Source organism: Nycticebus coucang, chromosome 15 (assembly GCF_027406575.1).
Source record: "Nycticebus coucang isolate mNycCou1 chromosome 15, mNycCou1.pri, whole genome shotgun sequence".
Lineage (NCBI taxonomy): Eukaryota > Metazoa > Chordata > Mammalia > Primates > Lorisidae > Nycticebus > Nycticebus coucang.
Window position 1 is genome coordinate 64,986,015 of NC_069794.1, and position 22,669 is coordinate 65,008,683.

The 22,669-nt window shown below is 37.3% G+C and overlaps 1 protein-coding gene across 2 annotated transcripts in view; it reads right to left on the minus strand.

The window, feature by feature from the left end:
- Positions 1-12,483, minus strand: part of LCP1 (lymphocyte cytosolic protein 1) — a 112,188-nt gene extending 99,705 nt beyond the window's left edge. Inside the window, exon 1 of one of the 2 annotated variants that reach the window (XM_053563959.1) lies at positions 12,391-12,483. The gene's annotated coding sequence lies outside the window, so the exon portion shown is untranslated. Of the gene's footprint in view, positions 1-11,868; positions 11,886-12,390 lie in introns of those variants that run through there. The other variant, XM_053563960.1, reaches the window with a different exon arrangement.
- Between the last annotated feature and the right edge of the window lie 10,186 nt (positions 12,484-22,669).

Genomic DNA, 22,669 nt, shown 5'->3' on the forward strand with positions numbered 1-22,669 from the left:
CAAACTGTATGGTCTATTGCTCCTTTCAGAATGCCAGCATCATCACTGGCTAGCAGCGTCATTTTCCTTTCATTTTCATTGGGGACACTAAGTATCTCACAACTATGTACTGCCAATATCCACACTGAGTGTGAAACTTTTCTTGTGTAAAGGGATGCACCAAGTTGATATCGGGTTCCTCCATTTAAGGCTGGACAGGGGCCCCAGTTTCCCAGGCCTGGGCAATTTCATGACGGGAACACCCTGACGTTTTGCCTGAGCTGGAGGGATTACATTCATTCACTTGTCAATAACACTCATTAATATCGGAAAAAGTGTTTCCATCTACCAAGTCCCGGCCAAATGTAATTCTCAGGACCTTAAAACCCCTAGACAAAGAACTCATGTAGAGGCTCCCCACTTGGGTCTTTCCCTCTGCCAGAAGCTCTGGTGCTTTTTGTCCTTCTATATTCCTTTCTGTCTAATAAAATCCTATCTTACCACTGATCTGTGGTCCATGGGTTCATTCTTCAAATCCCCAGAACCAAGGACCTACTGAAGAAAGAAATTCTGGTAACAAAGTTATGGACCTCTGGAAGCAATTCTTTTTAATGCCATTAGTCTGGGTAGGGAAGAAGGCAATGACCTGGTTTCTGGTTTCCTTTGACCTTGTTGAAGATAGCGGTGACTCAGAGGTATCTCCCTAAGGGTCTTATTATGGGTATTTGGGGAAGTGTGTGAAGTTTTTGGGCCCAGGCAAGGTGCCCCATCATCAATGACCATGTGAAGTTTTCATGCCAAACCTCTTCAGGTCAAGGTACCATCCATCGAGACACAGGAGCACAGACTATGTCAAGGTCAAAAACACTTAAGAACATCTAGTTTGGTGGTTTGCATGAAAGTCTCTTATAACCCCTGAACCTTTTCTTCAAAGCAAGTGTTACAGGGTAAAATGTCAAATTTATGACAACACAACTGTTTGGCTTGGAATTGCAGGAGAAGGAAAAATAAAGCTGCACAATTTGTCCTCCCCGTGGCTCCTGAGTAGGGTTGGATACCATATCCTCTTCCTTTGTTGGGTATCACCTCACCTGGAAAAACCAGCAGAGGAAATGAAGGAACTTTCTCTATACCCCAAGGCAGGTAACCACCTGGGGCAAAGTGGAGAGAGAAGCAATATCCTGAAACTTAATTAAATTCAACACTGATAAAATTTCTGACATCAAAACACATCGTAAGAGTAAGAATGAAATTGTTGGAAGTGTAGCAGAATGGTCAAAAGCATACTAAGCTATTGGGTTCTGAAACAGAAGTTAACAGTTCTATTTGTCCAGTTGTGGTATAAGAGATGCAAATTCCTCATTGATGTAGAGAATGTAATCCACCCTTCCATGTCCAGGTGATCCCCAATCTCATCCCCAATCTCACCTCCATACACAATGTTTACCCTCACTACACTTACAAATTAAACATATGCTCACTCAGGACAGTGAACAAAAAGCAAAATACTAGGTTTGAAAATCAAGTCATCCAGGAGGCGGAGCAAGATGGCAGCCGAGTAACAGCTTCCTTGCATCTGGGCACCGTGAGTCTGGGGAGATAGGACTCCAGGCATCTCTGGCTGGTGGGAACTGCCTATCATCACTCCTATGAAAATACAGGGAGTCAGCGAGAGACTTCTGGACCCCAAGAGGAGGACTAAAACAGTGGAAAGCCGGCAAGTGGTCGCGTGTGTTCAATCCGTCTAAACCCGCCCACAACTGTAAGTTCAGTAGCAGCGAGACTGCAAACCAGAAAGGCCTTACCTGTGAACTGTTTTGATGTCCTTGGACTTGGCACTGAGTTGAACTGCCTTGGGGAAGGCCTGAGCGGGAGTGCGGAGAACTTTGGCCGTTGTCTAGGGCCCCAGTCTGAGCCGCTGAGCCAGACGGAGCTGATAGTGTTTGGTGGTGGGTCACACGGATCCATTGTCAGTGATCTGCCCCGGCAAGCTCTGCCCTCAGGGTCGCAGAGCTAGAAACGGGTGGGAGCTGGTAACCCAGCAACCAAGTAGCCTAAGGGTGGGGTCTGAGCCGCCTTGCAGCCCTAACCCTCAGGGGCAGAGTGAGATCGGTTTTGGCACACTGAGTAAGTGCATAGCCACTTCAGCAGCGATTCCAGCGAGAAAGCTGGGAAAGCTTCTGCTCAGCAAGTTTACAAGTTCAAAGTGCCTTTTAAGTAGGCTGAAGAGAGATTTAGGGTGTCTACCTGCTGGGGTTTGAGAAATCAGCAGCCTCCAGTCGTATCAGAACTGTGACTAACATCTCATACCCCAGAAGACCACGTGTTGCCCAGACAATATTCAATAACATATACAAACTGCTTTGTTTTTGGTTGTGTATTTTTTTCTTCTTTTTTTTTTTGGTTTGGTTGTTTTTTTTGTTTGTTTATTTTGACGTTGCTGATGTTCTTTTGTTTTTTTAATTTCAATCTTTTCCACACAGATCCCTTTTTCTTTCTCAATTTTCCTAGTTTAATTATAATTTCCCATTGCTGCCTTTTTTAATAACTTCAACTTCATTTTTGCTAGTGTTTCTACCGATATAATTTGGTTTTTCACCCAATTTTATCCCCGTAAAGTTTTCTGTTTGCTTCTTTTGGTTTGATTTATAGCATTTTTGTCTTTCCTCTCTACTTGGTGGAGGTGGGGTACTGTGTCTGATCAGGTTAGCAAAGAGCTGCTGACCTCAAGGGAACCACGCAACTGGGCACCCCCAGAAGGTGGGGTTTTTTTAAGGTTGTGTCAAAGTACCCTACTGTACACCTATATTGCCCTGTCTCCCTCTTTCTGTGCCTCTCTTCTTTTTGTCAATATTCCTTATACCCACCCCCTCTCCTTTCTCTATCTTTCTTTTTTTCTTATCACTCGGTCCTCCTTTCTTTCATCCCCTTTTTTTGCTCTTCAACCTTCTCACCCTTCTGGTCCTATAACCCTTAGTCCACAGGCATAAGAACTTAAAGAGCAAGAGGAAGTGAAAGGAAAATTAGGGCAAGGAAACAGATAAAAGAAATCACTCATGAGGAAGAATCAGCAGAAAACTCCAGGCAACATGAAGAACCAGTCTAGAACAACCCCACCAAGGGACCATGAGGTAGCTACTGCAGATGATTCCACCAGTATAGAAATGTTAGGAATGACAGAAAGGGAATTTAGAATACACATGTTGAAAACAATGAAAGAAATGATGGAAACAATGAAGGAAATTGCTAATAAAGTGGAAAATAACCAAAAGGAAATCCAAAAACAGAATCAAATAAGAGATGAACGATATGAAGAATATAAAAAGGATATAGCAGACCTGAAGGAACTGAAACAGTCAATTAGGGAACTTAAAGATACAATGGAAAGTATCAGCAACAGGTTAGACCATGCAGAAGAAAGAATTTCAGAGGTAGAAGACAAAGTTCTTGAGATAACTCAGACAGTAAAAGAGGCAGAAAAGAAGAGAGAGAAAGCAGAACGTTCACTGTCAGAATTATGGGACTTTATGAAGCGTTCCAACATACGAGTTATAGGAATTCCAGAAGGGGAAGAAGAATGCCCCAGAGGAATGGAAGCCATACTAGAGAATATTATAAAAGAAAATTTCCCAAACATCACCAAAGAGTCTGACACACTGCTTTCAGAGGGATATCGGACCCCAGGTCGCCTCAACTCTAACCGAGCTTCTCCAAGACACATTGTGATGAACCTGTCCAAAGTCAAGACAAAAGAAAAGATTCTGCAAGCTGCCAGGAGTAAGCGCCAGTTGACCTACAGGGGCAAATCCATCAGAGTTACCGCAGACTTCTCTAATGAAACTTTCCAAGCAAGAAGACAATGGTCATCTACCTTTAATCTACTTAAACAAAACAATTTTCAGCCCAGAATTCTGTACCCTGCTAAGCTAAGCTTCAGAATTGACGGAGAAATCAAATCATTTACGGATATACAAACATTGAGGAAATTCGCCACAACAAGACCAGCTCTACAGGAGATACTTCAACCTGTTCTGCACACTGACCACCACAATGGATCAGCAGCAAAGTAAGAACTCAGAAATCAAAGGACAAAACCTAACCTCCACACTGATGCAAAAGATAAAACTAAGCAATGGACTCTCACCAAATAAGACGAATAGAATACTACCACACTTATCAATTATCTCAATAAATGTTAATGGCTTGAATTCCCCACTGAAGAGACATAGATTGGCTGACTGGATTAAAAAACACAAGCCATCCATTTGCTGTCTGCAAGAAACACACCTGGCCTCAAAAGACAAATTAAAGCTCCGAGTCAAGGGTTGGAAGACAATTTTTCAGGCAAACGGAATTCAGAAGAAAAGAGGAGTTGCAATCTTATTTTCAGATACATGTGGATTTAAAGCAACTAAAGTCAAAAAAGACAAAGATGGTCACTTTATATTGGTCAAGGGAAAACTACAACAAGAAGACATTTCAATTCTAAATATTTATGCACCCAATTTAAATGCTCCCAGATTCCTGAAGCAGACCTTACTCAATCTGAGCAATATGATATCTGATAATACCATCATAACAGGGGACTTTAACACACCTCTTACAGAGCTGGACAGATCCTCTAAACAGAAATTAAACAAAGATGTAAGAGATTTAAATGAGACCCTAGAACAACTATGCTTGATAGATGCATATAGAACACTCCACCCCAAAGATAAAGAATATACATTCTTCTCATCACCCCATGGAACATTCTCCAAAATTGATCATATCCTGGGACACAAAACAAATATCAACAGAATCAGAAGAATTGAAATTTTACCTTGTATCTTTTCAGACCATAAGGCACTAAAGGTGGAACTCAACTCTAACAAAAATGCTCAAGCCCACCCAAAGGCATGGAAATTAAACAATCTTCTGTTGAATAACAGATGGGTGAAGGAAGAAATAAAACAGGAAATCATTAACTTCCTTGAGCATAACAACAATGAAGACACAAGCTACCAAAACCTGTGGGATACTGCAAAAGCAGTTTTGAGAGGAAAATTCATCGCTTTAGATGCCTACATTCGAAAAACAGAAAGAGAGCACATCAACAATCTCACAAGAGATCTTATGGAATTGGAAAAAGAAGAACAATCTAAGCCTAAACTCAGTAGAAGAAAAGAAATATCCAAAATCAAATCAGAGATCAATGAAATTGAAAACAAAAGAATCATTCAGAAAATTAATGAAACAAGGAATTGGTTTTTTGAAAAAATAAATAAAATAGATAAACCATTAGCCAGACTAACTAGAAATAGAAAAGTAAAATCTCTAATAACCTCAATCAGAAACGATAAAGGGGAAATAACAACTGATCCCACAGAGATACAAGAGATCATCTCTGAATACTACCAGAAACTCTATGCCCAGAAATTTGACAATGTGAAGGAAATGGATCAATATCTGGAATCACACCCTCTCCCTAGACTTAGCCAGGAAGAAATAGACCTCCTGAACAGACCAATTTCAAGCACTGAGATCAAAGAAACAATAAAAAAGCTTCCAACTAAAAAATGCCCTGGTCCAGATGGCTTCACTCCAGAATTCTATCAAACCTTCAAGGAAGAGCTTATTCCTGTACTGCAGAAATTATTCCAAAAAACTGAGGAAGAAGGAATCTTCCCCAACACATTCTATGAAGCAAACATCACCCTGATACCAAAACCAGGAAAAGACCCAAACAAAAAGGAGAATTTCAGACCAATCTCACTCATGAACATAGACGCAAAAATTCTCAACAAAATCCTAGCCAATAGATTACAGCTTATCATCAAAAAAGTCATTCATCATGATCAAGTAGGCTTCATCCCAGGGATGCAAGGCTGGTTTAACATACGCAAGTCTATAAACGTTATCCACCATATTAACAGAGGCAAAAATAAAGATCACATGATCCTCTCAATAGATGCAGAAAAAGCATTTGATAAAATCCAGCATCCTTTTCTAATTAGAACTCTGAAGAGTATAGGCATAGGTGGCACATTTCTAAAACTGATTGAAGCTATCTATGACAAACCCACAGCCAATATTTTACTGAATGGAGTAAAACTGAAAGCTTTTCCTCTTAGAACTGGAACCAGACAAGGTTGTCCTCTGTCACCTTTACTATTCAACGTAGTGCTGGAAGTTCTAGCCAATACAATTAGGCAAGACAAGGAAATAAAGGGAATCCAAATGGGAGCAGAGGAGGTCAAACTCTCCCTCTTTGCTGACGACATGATCTTATACTTAGAGAACCCCAAAGACTCAACCACAAGACTCCTAGAAGTCATCAAAAAATACAGTAATGTTTCAGGATATAAAATCAATGTCCACAAGTCAGTAGCCTTTGTATACACCAATAACAGTCAAGATGAGAAGCTAATTAAGGACACAACTCCCTTCACCATAGTTTCAAAGAAAATGAAATACCTAGGAATATACCTAACGAAGGAGGTGAAGGACCTCTATAAAGAAAACTATGAAATCCTCAGAAAGGAAATAGCAGAGGATATTAACAAATGGAAGAACATACCATGCTCATGGATGGGAAGAATCAACATTGTTAAAATGTCTATACTTCCCAAAGCTATCTACCTATTCAATGCCATTCCTATCAAAGTACCTACATCGTACTTTCAAGATTTGGAAAAAATGATTCTGCGTTTTGTATGGAACCGGAAAAAACCCCGTATAGCTAAGGCAGTTCTTAGTAACAAAAATAAAGCTGGGGGCGTCAGCATACCAGATTTTAGTCTGTACTACAAAGCCATAGTGCTCAAGACAGCATGGTACTGGCACAAAAACAGAGACATAGACACTTGGAATCGAATTGAACACCAAGAAATGAAACTAACATCTTACAACCACCTAATCTTTGATAAACCAAACAAGAACTTACCTTGGGGGAAAGACTCCCTATTCAATAAATGGTGTTGGGAGAACTGGATGTCTACATGTAAAAGACTGAAACTGGACCCACACCTTTCCCCACTCACAAAAATTGATTCAAGATGGATAAAGGACTTAAATTTAAGGCATGAAACAATAAAAATCCTCAAAGAAAGCATAGGAAAAACACTGGAAGATATTGGCCTGGGGGAAGACTTCATGAAGAAGACTGCCATGGCAATTGCAACAACATCAAAAATAAACAAATGGGACTTCATTAAACTGAAAAGCTTCTGTACAGCTAAGGACACAATAACCAAAGCAAAGAGACAACCTACACAATGGGAAAGGATATTTGCATATTTTCAATCAGACAAAAGCTTGATAACCAGGATCTATAGAGAACTCAAATTAATCCACATGAAAAAAGCCAACAATCCCTTATATCAATGGGCAAGAGACATGAATAGAACTTTCTCTAAAGATGACAGACGAATGGCTAACAAACATATGAAAAAATGTTCATCATCTCTATATATTAGAGAAATGCAAATCAAAACAACCCTCAGATATCATCTAACCCCAGTGAGAATGGCCCACATCACAAAATCTCAAAACTGCAGATGCTGGCGTGGATGTGGAGAGAAGGGAACACTTTTACACTGCTGGTGGGACTGCAAACTAGTACAACCTTTCTGGAAGGAAGTATGGAGAAACCTCAAAGCACTCAACCTAGACCTCCCATTCGATCCTGCAATCCCATTACTGGGCATCTACCCAGAAGGAAAAAAATCCTTTTATCATAAGGACACTTGTACTAGACTGTTTATGGCAGCTCAATTTACCATTGCCAAAATGTGGAAACAGCCTAAATGCCCACCAACCCAGGAATGGATTAACAAACTGTGGTATATGTATACCATGGAATACTATTCAGCTATTAAAAAAAATGGAGACTTTACATCCTTCGTATTAACCTGGATGGAAGTGGAAGACATTATTCTTAGTAAAGCATCACAAGAATGGAGAAGCATGAATCCTATGTACTCAATCTTGATATGAGGACAATTAATGACAATTAAGTTTATGGGGGGGGGAAGCAGAAAGAGGGATGGAGGGAGGAGGGTGGGGCCTTAGTGTGTGTCACACTTTATGGGGGCAAGACATGATTGCAAGAGGGACTTTACCTAACAATTGCAATCAGTGTAACTGACTTATTGTACCCTCAATGAATCCCCAACAATAAAAAAAAAAAAAAAAAAAAGAAAATCAAGTCATCCTATCTACTGTTTAAGGTCACAGACTGCTATTGACATTAGGATGAAGCATACGTTTTCATTAAGCATCTCTGTGGTTCCAAATGCTACAGATGTTTGTCGAGGACTGCACAGAGGGCATGCAACTCAGGCACCTTATGGGCACCATACATGTTCCTCATAAGTTGAGGACTAAATCCCAGCTGATTCCAAGGACTCAGTAGACTCATTTCCCCTAAGTTGGGTGTGCATGTTAGGAAAAACCTGAGAAAGATTATGTCCTTTTTATAATAACACCTTTCCCTCCAGCCATTCAAAGGAACTTCACATTGCAGCCTTTTTTTTCACCTTTGTTAGGCTCACCAAGTGGCCTGGAGGCTGCTGAGAACAAAGCGCCTTTCATCCTAGATACTGTTTGAAATTCATCACCTACTCAACCTGAGTCAATCAAGCAGACAGCAGCTCTAAGACCCAACTCACGTGAGTGAAGAGTGAAAGCCTCCTTAGTTACCTCCTCCAAGCACAATCTGTTCTAATGGTTCGTCTGTGGCCCTGAAGAGTATAAGTGGCAGAAGGTAGGATGCTGCCTAGAGCCACGATTTGAGAGCAGCAAATTGGGTTCTCCAGCATTCAGAGATATTAGCAAACTATGTGTGAAAGTTTATGGATAAATGCCCAGAACTTACCCTACAGGCCTCCAAATATTTTGGTTAATATCATCTATCAGCACACAAAGCAGCAACCATTAAGGTAGCAAACATGAGCCACTCATTTTTATAATTTTAGTTTTCTAAAAACTAACATCTACTGAGCACTCGCTCTGCAGCTGGCAGAGGACTAAACGCTTGACACAGATTATCTCGTCAAATACTCACAAGACCCTTAGTCAAGTACCATTTTAACCCAGTTTTACAGGTGAGAAAAACCTGGAACTTATAGAAGTTAAGCTGCTGGTCCAAGGGCACAGAAATCCCAAAAGTAGAGGAGGATTTGAACCCAAATGAACTGAGCTATACTATGCTGCATTTGACTGAAATTTGATGCAGACAATAGAATTCATAGTTAATATGGTAATTGCTGAATAAAATAAAATCAACACTTAGTGCCTTCCATATGGTAATAAATAATGCTCATGCTTAAATGTTTATTCAACCTAATATTAAGGAAACAAATATTATTTAACTTTTTCGGTGAAAGGCACAATTGTATACACGAATATCTATTAGATAATAGTAGCTGGTTGCAGACAAACATGTCTAAAATGGTCACTGTAGCTAAGAAAACAAAAATTTGAGTATTTGGGGGGTAGTGTGACTATGTAACACTAGTCTTCCCAAGCACATAGTAAAAAAACCTGTTAAAGTAAAAACGAAAAAAAAATGAAAAAAGATCCTCAAGTAGTTATAAGTATATAAATGAAGCCTTTGGAAAGTATTTAAAATCTGATTTCAGTGTCTAAATTATAAAGGCCGAAATTAATCACTTTTGTTTTAATAAAGTTTAAAGTGTAGCACCTAGAAAAGTGACTTATGCATAGTACGCTTCCTATAAACCATTCTGGAATGAATGACTGAATTCATGAATATACTTTTACAAACAGACATTATCCTTTCATTATGTTTAGGATTTTTTAAAAAATTACATGCTGGGGTTGCATGACATTTTCTTATTAGTAATTTCTTTTTCTTTCTTTTTTTTTTTTTTTTTTGCAGTTTTTGGCCAGGGCTGGGCTTGAACTGGCCACCTCCGGCACATGGGGCTGGCGCCCTACTCTTTTGAGTCACAGGCGCCACCCAAGTAATCTTTTTTTCTTAAAGGAATCTTAGTATCTTTAGTTCAAACAAGAAGAAGGGAAATAACTCTTATCTTGAAAGACAAATAATAATAATAATAACTTGCCAAAAATAATTAGATGAACAGAAATGAAGTTTTGTTTTTATTAATATTTGAGAAAAATATAAAAGTATTCTACAGGCAAGAGCAGGAAAACATATAAATTTAATGCACACATTTAATCCCCTATGATTGATGACGACTAGACAGTTTGCAGTACATATAATTAACATAAACAGGTAAATTCAGACCAAGAAAACACCTCGTAAAATCATTTTAGTGCCTTGGATTACCTCAGGAACTCAAACATTGAATGAATATGTCCTCATAAATAACTATTCATTCTTTAAAAGAATTTTTTAAAACTAATACAAACATAAAAACATAAATTACCCTAGTTATTTCCACAAGGTATAAATGTTAGGTTAAATATACACTGTTTAGTAAACCTTTGTCCTGTTTAAAAGGAAAATGAATAAATAACAGAGGTGTTTATGGGAAATAATGAAGACATCCAGCAAAACTTTTTACATCAGTCCAACAGAACCAACAGCAAATTCGAGATTCTCCAAGTATCCCTACTCATTATGGAAATCAATAGCATTACCTGCCGAAGTCTGGGGCTGCTTTTGCATAAGGCTTTTATCTCACTTTAGCAACTTAAAAAAAAAAAAAAACCACAGGACATCTACAACCTTGGCATTCAGCTTTACCCTGGCATCCTTAGCACAATTAGCTAACAATGAAAGCACAGTGGTTCAGTTCTATAAGCGTCTTCACAAGGTTCTACCCAACTGCAAAGCCAATGGGACAAATAAATACTGTCCTCTGTATCAGATGAAGTAGACCCTTAAAATTAAAGAGAGAGCTACATTATTTCAAAGCAACATGAATATTTTTTAAAAAGAAAATTGAGATAGTAATATTTTCAAAAATAGTAATAAACAAACTAAAAATAGTAAAATAATCCACATCAAATGTGATTTGTGCTTTCTGAATGCATCCTACATATCTGTATATCATTTTCATAGATTAAGCATGTAAAAAGTGTTAGAATAACTTATGTACATAAAACATACTAAGCCATGGATTTAATTTTCATAATAACTATCATTTGTCTAAATATCTGGTACTAAGTGGTAGAAATAATAAGTAATAGAAGGCAAACTGTCACACCCAAAGAGACTACATATTAAACAGCCCTAGGTTTTGCCCTTATACTTGCTGGAAGAATCTTTAAGGAATGAAGCCTGCTGATTCCGCACGTGACAAAGCATTTTTTAAAAAAAATATTGACAAGTGCATTGTCTTGATTTTTGACTACTCTGAAATAAGGATCAATTTTAAAAGCCAAGAATGGTTCAGTAAAGCCAAGTTCTAGTAGTTCTTATGATTCCAACAACTTCATTTTTTCACATTTACAAAATATGCACAATACATATTCCTTGAGACTAAACTCAGCCATCAGACCTACTTGTCAGTTTTCTTGCCTTTCTGAAAAGCAAATCAATCTATGAAGCAGGCACAGGCAAAAGTGGAATAAATTCATGGTCTGGAGCAGCAGTCTAATTGGGACACAGTAATCTTACAAGGAAAAGAAACCAGATGCTAATACTCTAAAAGAAAACAAGTTGCATAATATTTTCCAGAGTCTGATGAAATACTTTTTTAACTTTTCCACTTTTTTCGTTGATTGTTTTAAAATATGTTTGCTGCTAAGAAGAAAAAGATCAGGGTGTGAATCTTGAAAGATCCCCAAAGCTATAAGATATTTATACAGAAGCGTCATTTCCCAACATATGTTAAAAAGTTCTTACACCTGTACTGTAAAGGGGGGCGGGGGAACCAAACCCATAACCCTGGAAGGAAGTTCCATCTAGTTTACCTTCTAAGTTGGGATTTCCAGATCTACCTTGAGTTCTATCTAGCTCTTTCTCTCCTAAATCTCCAGAGAAACATGCACGTACCTGCGAACACAAACGATGTATCTATCACTATGCACACAAGTTGATCAACACCATGGCAGAGGAGACAAGTCACAATACGGTAATCAGAACAAATGACTATGACTATGACAATGAGAAATGAGTTTCTTTTGCTTCTTGCTCAGATCCCTAATGCCCCTGTGACTACTCAATTCCGCTTCAGTCAGGAACTTTAAAGCATCTTAAAGACAAACCAAGTTGCATTAAACGAAGAGAAAGAGAACAGAATGTTCGCTTTTCCGGGTCACTGCAAACTTAGCAAAGGGACCTGAAGCGCCAAAGTGAAGCATTAAAGAATGCCAGCCCAGTTTCTAGATGCCCGAGTTAAGCACCGTGTAATTAAGAAAAGTAAATAAATCAAAGTGGTCATTGCCATTAATAATAAGAATAGTAATAACAATTGTCACCACGGCGTTCCTTACTGCAGCTGCACGTGGAGCCGGCTTCTCCTCCGGCCCCCACCGCCCGCTAGCTCGCCAGCTGCCCACGCCCGGGCAGAGCCGAGCGAGGGGGCGCGCCGCGCCGCGCCCCGGGGCGGGGCTGGCTCCGCGGGAGCGCGCGGGGCCCTCCTCGTGCCCGCCTCCCCGCCCTGTGGCGCCTGCGCGCCCGCGGGCCTGGCACGCACGCGTCCGGTTGCTAGGATGCGTCTCTGGCTGATGCTAGCGCTTTGCTAGAGGCTGGGGGTATCCTTCTTTGGGAAGAGTACCCTGCGGGAAGACCCGCAGCCTCACGGTACCTCTCCCTAGCTGCGTAGATTCCGAAGAAAAGGAGATGGAAACCCAAAGGCTGGTTGGTGTCAGAAGCAGCTTGATTGTCCTGGAGGGTAGTGTAGCATATGTGAAGCATCTCTTCATATACTACGGAAGGAGAACGACCAGCATCCAGTGGAACGTGCTGCCAGGGAGCAAACCTTGAGTGCTTGTGTGCAAAGTTGCCTTTGGGGGTAAATGGGCCACTTGTGCAGTGTTCCCTTTCTGGCAATCAACGGAATAGGGATGTGCCAGGCATTTTTGATGTTGTCCTGTAAGCTAATAGCACATTTTAGGGGGTGCAGCTTCTCACACCATTTCTAAACAGTACTAATTGGGATTCCCAGCAATCCTGGGAAATGTTATTACAGTGAAGCTCATCTTATTTTTGAATTAAATAGTTATAGCTCTTGTGGTTGAAATTTAAAACAAGTCATTATTATAGAAAGAAAATTTGTGACTGGTTAGATAATAGTTGATCTTATATAAAAACAATATATATAACATGTTAGTGTATTTACTATGTAATATACAGAGGGCACCAAAAAATGTATACACAGCTTATGAAAGGGAAAAGCTGTATTAAAATTGTAATACTTGATATATACCAATAACAAGATAAATACAAATCATGTTAAGCAGCCTTCGTAATTGCAGACGTCAGTCGTGACTTGAGTATTACAAATTAAATACAGCTTTTTCCTTTTTTAAAAATGTGTATACATTTTTTGGCGCCCTCTGTCTTTTGTGGGACTTATATAATGGAGGGAACCTTCCACATCTTTTTGGCCAAAAACTCTTTCTAAATTTATACTGGAAAGATTTTGGAGATAGAGAAAAAAATGTCATTTCTACTATTCTGAAAAATTAGTATTTACTAGTTGAAATACCATTGGCAGACCGAACATTGTAGTAACACGGGAAATTTTAGAGTGATCCTGGCTCATAATAGTATACATATTTTTAAAATCTGTTTTAATTATAAACTTAAATTTTATCTGGATTATTTCTAGGAGTTAAAGAAATGATTTGTTCACCTTTTTTTCATAAAGGAGTTTTGCTTGGATTCAACATAGTATTAGCACAGAATGATTTTATTAAAATGTAGTTGAAATTCTAATGCGTTATTTTCCAGCAACAATTTAAACATATTGAATAACTTTTCAATTCTCACTTAAACCAAGAATTATGAAAAACGGCATTTATTTGTTGAGATGCAAAAGCACCCACAACTTCTTCGAAGACCCTTACCTCCAAAATTCCTTAAGCTGTCTTTTTGTAAGAAGAAAATCCCCACAGGTATGTATATTTTTCGTAGAAATTACTTGACTTGCCCAGCTCAGGATCACAATAGTTAAAGACACTCCCTAGTAACTATAACTTAAATGTTTGCTGTAAAATGGCAACATTCAATTCAACTCTACAGGTACAGTCATTAATCCTCAACTATGGATTCAGTAGGTTCAAATTTACCTCATTAATAAAATTTATTTGTAAAATTAGTACTCATAATAATTTTCCAATCATCTCTGGATATGCACAGAGGACTATAAATTTGAGTCATTCAACTCATGCTGCCAGATGAGGTGGAACAAGGCCACCTCTGTCTTCTTGTTTCAGCTTTCATACTGTAAACAAGTACATTTTTCCTGGTCTGCTAACTGCCATGTTTCTTGAATGTTTGTGCTTTTTGTTAGTGAGCTCAGTTTTTAAAATGGGCCCTCAGCATGGTGCTGAGGGCCGTCTAGTGTCCTAAGCACAAGAAGGCTGTGGTGGGCCTAACAGAGAACAATACATGTGTTGATAAGCTTCCTTCAGGCACAATACAGAGCTGTTGGCTGTGAATTCAATGTTCATTAACCATATACACACACACATACATATATATGTATTTAATAAGGTGTCTTTAAATAGAAATACACAGGAAGCATAAAACAAGATTACCTATTGATTGGTTGATGAAAATGTTGAGGCCAGAGACTCTCAGGAACCTAATCTGGCATTTCCCCTAGGAGCAATGGTTCCATAATGGATAATTCATTGTTCAGTATGACTTTATAGAACAGAACTACCACAAGTAATGAGGATTGAATATATTTATTGAGCACACTGCTAAAAACTGGGAGATGTAATAGTGAAGAAAAACAGACCTGGCTAGTCCCCTTTGTTAGTTACCTTCTGGTGAGATAGTGATAGTAATCAATCAATAAATATACAATTACCCTGTGATTAGTGCTATGAAGTAAAGCTAAGCCACTTTTATAACTATAACTTTATATAATACTTCTTCTTTTTCTGTATATGGTATCAATTTATTCCTTACTATAAGTAATAAAGTTAGCACATTTTCTCTTCTGCATTTCAGTCTCCTCTATCATCTGATTTTATAGTGTTAGGATATACTTAGCCAAAACTTAATTTATAATGTTGAATTATTATCTTTTGACCCATGGCTATTAACGATGTGTAAATCAACTCACCTATACTACCTACAATTTCCTCCTCCTCTTTACCTCCCAACTTTTGTTATGTGATATCTATGTCTCATTTCTATGTTTCTATAATGTTTTACATTTGTACATTAATGATCTGTTCTATAATAACACCTACAGTCTGTGGATATTATTTACAGTTCACTACCAATTCTTTTGTTGTAGTTTTTCCATTCATCTTCTGGTTGAAATTTATCCTGTAGTACAGACTTTCCAAACCTTGTCACTATTGATATTTTGAGCTGGATAATTCTTTTTTGTGGGGGGATGTCCTGCTTTTGGTATCTTAGGGTCTCTATGACCTTGACAAACTATTATTAATTCTGTGTTTCTGAAGCCTTTGGCAGAGTGCTTTGCACATAGTAGGCACACAAAATGTTTGTTGATATGAATGAACAAAAACTAAAAATGATTCAAGTACAATTTATAAAAAATATTAAAACCCTGACATCCCTACAATTTGCATGTGATATATTCTGTAGGGAACTAGTGTTATGATTGATCTGATTCCTGTCTTTCAAGACTTTTCAAGACCTTTCAAGTAAGCCCTAAAGATGAGATATATATAAAATAAAAACCTTAAATAACAGTACGCAGGATAGAATTTATGTCTGGTTAGTGGTGCCAGCAGTATAAGTTCAAAGATGGGGCAGGAATAGAGCTTGAACCAAAACTTGAGGAATTAGTAAAAGTAGAATGAAACATGTTTAATTAGAGAAGTATGTTTAATTGGAAAAGTTTAAATTTAATATAGTAGAAAAAAGGAAAGATTATGGTTAAAAGTCTCAAAAAATAGGAAAGTATGAAATTGAAAAGACAGATACCATTTTCACTGGGAAGCTTTCTTTAAGCACCTCTTCCCTCTTCATCCAATACTCTCTTCTCCCGTAATATCTCATTCCCCTACCAAGCACTTAACATTCCCTTTTGTAACAGCTCATTTGCCTTGTTTCTATAATAGATTGTGAGTCTGTGTTGGTAATAAGGTTTGTGTTGTATCATTGTACCCCAATGTGTGTGTGTCCAGCTGGCACATGGGAAGTGTGAAATGTTTATTGAATGAATTAATAAGAACAAGTGCGGGTTGTATTATCAAAGAAGGATGGATTGCATAGGGTTTAAGGTAGACTTTGAGAAAAAAACTATTTTATTTGATTGGTAAGAGAGGATATTTCACACAGTGTGAACAACATATGAAATAAAGTTATAAATGAGCAGTATGGCCTTTCCAGTTGTCAGTAATAATCATATTAACTAAAGGTTCACACTGGAAAATAACAAGTTGTCACATGACAAGGTTAGGTGAAGTGGATCCAGTTTACATAGACTCTTAACATGCCAAAGTAAGAAATCTGAATTATTCTTGATAAGATTCTGATAATTCATTGAAAACATGGTAAAGCAATGTCAGAAAACCAAGGGGAAAGTTAGTGCAGTGAAGACTTCGATGATGACAGTGAAAATCAGAAAGGAAAACTATTGGTTTACATTTTATTTTCATGACATTGGGTTTGAGTGAGGGAAGGTGTCATGAATATATGGAGCTATAGCATTTCACTATCTCTCGAGTACTATATGGATCCAAGTTCAAATTGTCTTTTAAGTTCAGGATATGTTTCTAAGTCAACAGAGGTCAGCCACTGCTTCTGGGATCTGTTAGGGGAAAGACGGGAGATTCACATGTGAGGATGACGGTGGAGGACTCAAGGTTTCCAGAACCCATCCCAGAGTTTGGGCATTTTCTATATAGTTCATTTATGAGGGCATCCCAAAGCAGATCCTCAGAGCAAGGTGGAAGGGCCAGGCTGGGATGGTACTGGGAGTGGGGGGTTGCTGAATGTACAAGGAATAGCTGATGAGAACAGACACTTTCAGGCTTAGGTCAGGTTACCCAGACTTTTTCCCTTGACCTCTGCCTCTTGACTTTCCAGCCTCAGGGTCTATTCCCACCCCAGACAAGTCCAGACCATTGCTGTGCACATAAGTTTTTATTATTATTATTAATACAAATTTATGGAGTACATGTCAAATTTTGTTACATGTCGATAATACATTGTGATCAAGTCAGGGCATTTAGGGTGTCTATCAGCTGAGTACTATACATTTTTCTCCTTTTCCTGTTTTTTTTTTTTTTTTTTTAGACAGAGCCTCTCTGTTGCCCTGGATAGAGTGCTGTGGAATCATAGCTGATTCATGTATTAAGCCATAAAAACGAACGAAATCATGTCATTAGCAGTAGCATACTTAGAACTGGAGGTCATCTTAAGTGAAGCAACCTCAAATGTTTGGGCTCAAAAGATCCTCTTGTCTTGCCTCAGCCTCCCAAGTAGTTGGGACAACAGGCACCTGCCACAGTGCCCCAGCTAGCTTTAGTAGAAAGGAGGTCTTGCTCTTGCTCGGGCTGGTCTCAAACTCCTGAACGCAATTTACCCACCTTCACTTCCCAGAGTGCTAGGATCACAGGCATGAGCCACTGTGCCCGGCCGTTTTTCTTAAGTATAGTCACCCTACTCTCCGATCAAACACTAAATTTATTCCTTCTGTCTTCCTGTTTGTTTGTAACCATTAGCCCACATCTTTCACTCCTTCCCTTGCCCCCACTTATCCTTCCCAATATCTGCTATCAATCTTTCCACGTTCTACCTCCATGTGCTAAAACTTTTTCACTTCCACATATGAGTGAAAATATGCGGTATCTGTCTTTTTGTGCTTGGCTTATTTCACTTAAGATAATGACCTCCAGTTCCAACCATGTTACTGCTAATAACATGTGTGTGTGGGCATGTTTGTATATCTCACATTTCCTTTATCATTTATATGTTGATGGATACTTTGGTTGATTCCCTGTCTTTACTATTGTAAACAGGGCTGCAATAAACTTGTGAGTGCAGGTATCCCTTTGACATATTTATTTCTTTTACTTTGTGTAAATTCCCAGTAGTAGGATTGCTAGATTTAAGGGCATCTTTATTTTTAGTTTCTTAAAATATCTCCATACTCTTTTCCATAGTGGTTATACTAGTTTGTATTCCCACTAGTGGTGTTTAAAAGTTCCCTTTTCCCTTTTCTCTGCATCCTTGCCAACATGTTATTTTTTGTCTTCCTAATACTATATAATAACCATTCTGACTAGGGGGAGATGATATCTCGCTGTGGTTTTGATTTGCATTTCTCTGATGATTAGTGATGTTGAACATTTATTTATATACCTATAAATACTATAGCCATTTGTATGTCCTCTTTTGAGAAATATCCATTCACGTGTTTCCCCACTTTTTTAATTGTAGTATTAATTGTTTTCTGTTCAGTTGTTTGAGTTACTTGTATATTTAGTAGTCCCCTATTGGATGAATAATTTCTAAATATTTTCTCTCATTCAACAGGTTGTCTCTTCACTCTGTAGATATTTTTTCTGTGCAAAAGCTTTTTAGCTTAATTGAGTCCATTTGTCCATTTTTGGTTTTTGTTGCCTTTGCTTTTGATTTTCAGTCATAAATTCTTTGCTTACACCAATGTTGAGGAGAGTTTTCCCTAGTTTTGCTTGTACTGTTTTTATGGTTTTGATTCTTATGTTTAACTACTCAATCCATTCTAAGTTAATTTTTGTATGTGGTTACTGTAGACTTGTAATATATTTTGAAGTCAGGTAATGCACTGCCTATAGCTTTTTTCTTTTTGCTTAGGATTGTTTTGGGTATTCAGGCTCTTTTTTTGGTTCCATGTGTATTTTAGGATTTTGGTATTTGGTATTTTGATAGGAATTGCATTGGATCTATAGATTACTTTGGGAAATATGGTGATTTGTTGATATGAATTCTTCCAATCTCTGAGCATGGATATTTTTCCAATTGTTTGCGTCCTCTTCAATTTCTTCCATCAGTGTTTTATAGTTTTCCTTGAAGGGATCTTTTACTTCCTTAGTTAAATTTATTTCTAAGCCTTTTGTTTTCTTTTTGTTATAGCTGTTATAAATAGGATTGCCTTCTTGACTTCTTAGGTACATGATTATAGTAGTAGAAAAACCCTAGTTATTTTTGCATGTCGATTTTGTATCCTGCAACTTTACTGAATTCATTTATCAAATCTAGAAATTTTTTTTGGTGGAGTCTTTAGGTTTTCTAGATATAAAATCACATCGTCAAAAAAGATGGACAACTTGAATTCCTCTCTTCCAATTTGGATGCCGTTTATTCTTTCTCTTGCCTGATTGCTCTGGCTGGGACTTTCCAGTACTATATTGAACAGGAGTAGTGAAAGTGAGCATCCTTTTCTTGTTCCAGTTCTTAGAGGAAAGGCTTCAACTTTTTCCCATCCAGTGTGCTGTTAGCTATTTGTCATATCTGGCTTTTATTATTTTGAGATGTGTTCCTTCTCTGCCCAGTTTGTTAGAGAATTTTTTTTTAAATCATAAATTAATGTTGAATTTTACCAAATACATTTTCTGGGTCTATTGAGATGATTATATGGTTTTTGTCCTTCATTATGTTGATTGCTGTATCATGTTTATTGATTCATATATACTGATCCATCCTTACATTACTGGTAAAAATCTCACTTGACCATGGTGTCTTAGTCTTTTAACAGGATGCTGGATTTGGTTTACTAGTATTTTGTTGAGGATTTTTACCTCTTCAAATATAGATGTGAACACAGATATTGGCCTGTAGTTTTATTTGTTTGTTTGTTTGTTTTTATTATGCCCTTGTCTGGTTTTGGTATCAGGGTACTGCTGGCCTTGCAGAATGAGTTAGAGGGACATTTTCCTCTTTCATTGTTTGGAATAGCTTTAGGAAGCTTAATATTAGTTCCTTGTATGTTTTGGTGGAATTTGGTTAGAAATCCATCTGGTCCTGGGCTTTTATTTGTTAATAGACTTTTTATTACTGATTTAATCTTATTACTCATTTTTAGTTTGGTCATGTTTTCTATTTTGTTCAGATTCTATCTTGGTAGGTTATATCTTCCAAAACACTTATCTATTTCCTGTAAGTTTTCCAGTTTGTGTTTGTGTAGTTGTTCATAATGGTCTTCAATGTAATTTGTTTTTCTGTGATATCAGTTGTAATGTCTCCCTTTTCATTTCTAATTTTGTTCATTCAGGTCTTTTCTTGCAGAGTCTGCTTACTGTTTTATCAATTTTATCTTTTCAAAAATCACCTTTTTATTTTGTTGATTTTTGTTATTGATGTTTTAGTCTCACTTCTGTTTATTAATATTTTTTTCCTTTCTTTTTGAGACAGTCCCACTTTGTCACCATCGGTAGAGCTCCGTGGCATCGTGGCTCACAGCAACCTCAAACTCTTGGGCTCAAGTGATATTCTTGCCTCACTCTCCCAAGTAGCTGGGATTAGAGGTGCCTGCCACAATTCCTGGCTATTTTTAGAGACAGGATCTTGCTATTACTCAGCGTGGTCTCCAACTCTAACTCAAGCGATCCACCTGCCTCAGCCTACCACAGTGTTAGGAATTCAGGAGAGAGCCACCGTCTCTGGCCCTTATTAATATTTCTGCTCTGATCTTTATTATTTCTTTTATTGTGTTAAGTCTGAGTTTGTTTTTACTTTTCTATTAATAGTTCCTTGAGATACATTGTTAGATTGTTAATTTATAATCTTTCTACTTTTTTGATGTAGGGATTTATTGCTATAAAATTCCCTTTTGGCATTACTTTTTCTGTATGGCATAGGTTTTGATATGTTGTGTTTCTCTTTTAATTTGTTTTAAGAACTTTTTAAATTTCCATCTTAATTTCTTCTTTGACCCTATAGATGTTCCATAGCCTGTTGTTTAATTTCCACATTTAATTTTTTTATAATTTCTAAAGTTCCCCTTGGTATTGATTTCTAGTGTTATTCTGTTGTCTGAGAAGATACTTGATATGATTTTTTTTTTTAATTTGTTGACTTGTTTTCTGACCTACTTTATGGTTTATCTTGGAGAATGTGCCATTCGCTGATGAAAGAAAGTATATTCTGCAATTGTTGGTTGGAATGTTACGTAAATATCTCTTCGATTGATTGGTCTAATGTCCAAGGTCCATTGGAGATAAACTGGTATCTCCAATGTTTCTTTGTTGATTTTCTGTCTAGATGATCTGTCTAATGCTGAGAGCGGAGAGTTAAAGTCCCCTAACTATTATTGCTTTGTAGTTTATCTGTCTGTATATCTAATAATATTTGCTTTATCAATCTGGTACTCTAATGTTGGGTGCATATATATTTGGAACTGTTACAGGCTCTTGCTGGAATGATCCCCTCACTTTATATAATGACCTTCTTTGTCTTTTTCTTTTTACTGTTCTTGACTTAAGGTCAGTTTTATCTGATATAAGTGTAAGTATAGTTTTTCCTGCTTGCTTTTGGTATCCATTTATGTGGAATATCTTTTTTCATCTCTTTGCCTTCGGTCTATATGTATCTTTACTGATATGGTGAGTTTCTTACAAACATCATATAGTTGGATCATATATATACACACACACACACACACACATAAATGTATGTATATACTTATTTATTTAGCAATTCTAACTTTTAAGTGGAGAATTTAATCCATTTATGTTCAAGGTTATTATTGATATGTGAAATTTTAATCTTCTCATATTTTTTATTTTTTTCTGGTTGTTTTATGTATTCTTTGTTTCTTTTTCTCTTATTGATTGTTGTGGTTTGGTGGATTTTTGTAGTGGTGCCATTTGAATACTTTCTTTTCTTCCTTTGTGTAATTGCTTTACCAGTGAGTTTTATACCTTCATGTATTTTCATGATGGTAAATATCATTCTTTTTTTTTTCAGGTTTAGATCTCTCTTGAGCATTTCCTGGAGGGCTGGTCTAGTGTTAACAACATCCTTCAGCATTTGCTTCTCTGGGAAAGCCTTTGGTTCTTCTTCATTTATGTAGGATAATTTTGCTAGATATATTATTCTTGGTGAGAATTTTTTTCTTCTTTTATAATTTTGAATATTATCTCATTTATTATAAAGTTTCTGCTAAGAAATTTGCTATTAGTTAATGGGGTTTCCTTTATAGGTAACAAGACATTTTCCTTTGGTTGTTTTTAGGATTCTGTCTGTATTTTTGACTTAGACAATCTGCCTATACTGTGCCACAGCAAAGACCTTTTTGCATTAGATCTTCATGGAGATCGATGAGACTTCTTTAACTGAATGTCTAACTCTCTTGCTAGATGTGAGAAGTTATCATCTATTATTTTGTTAAATAGGTTTTAATTTTTTTTCTTTGTTTATTCACTGACAGGGATGTCAATAATTCAAATATTTGATCATCTCATGTCATCCCAATGTCACAAAGGTTTTGCTCATTCTTTCTTTTTTTCTTTATTTTTGTTTTTCTGTATTTCAAAAGGCCTGCCTTCACATTCTAAGATCTTTCTTCTGCCTAATCTAGTCTACTGTTGAGGTTTTCAGATGTATTTTGTATTTCCTCAATAAATTCTTCAG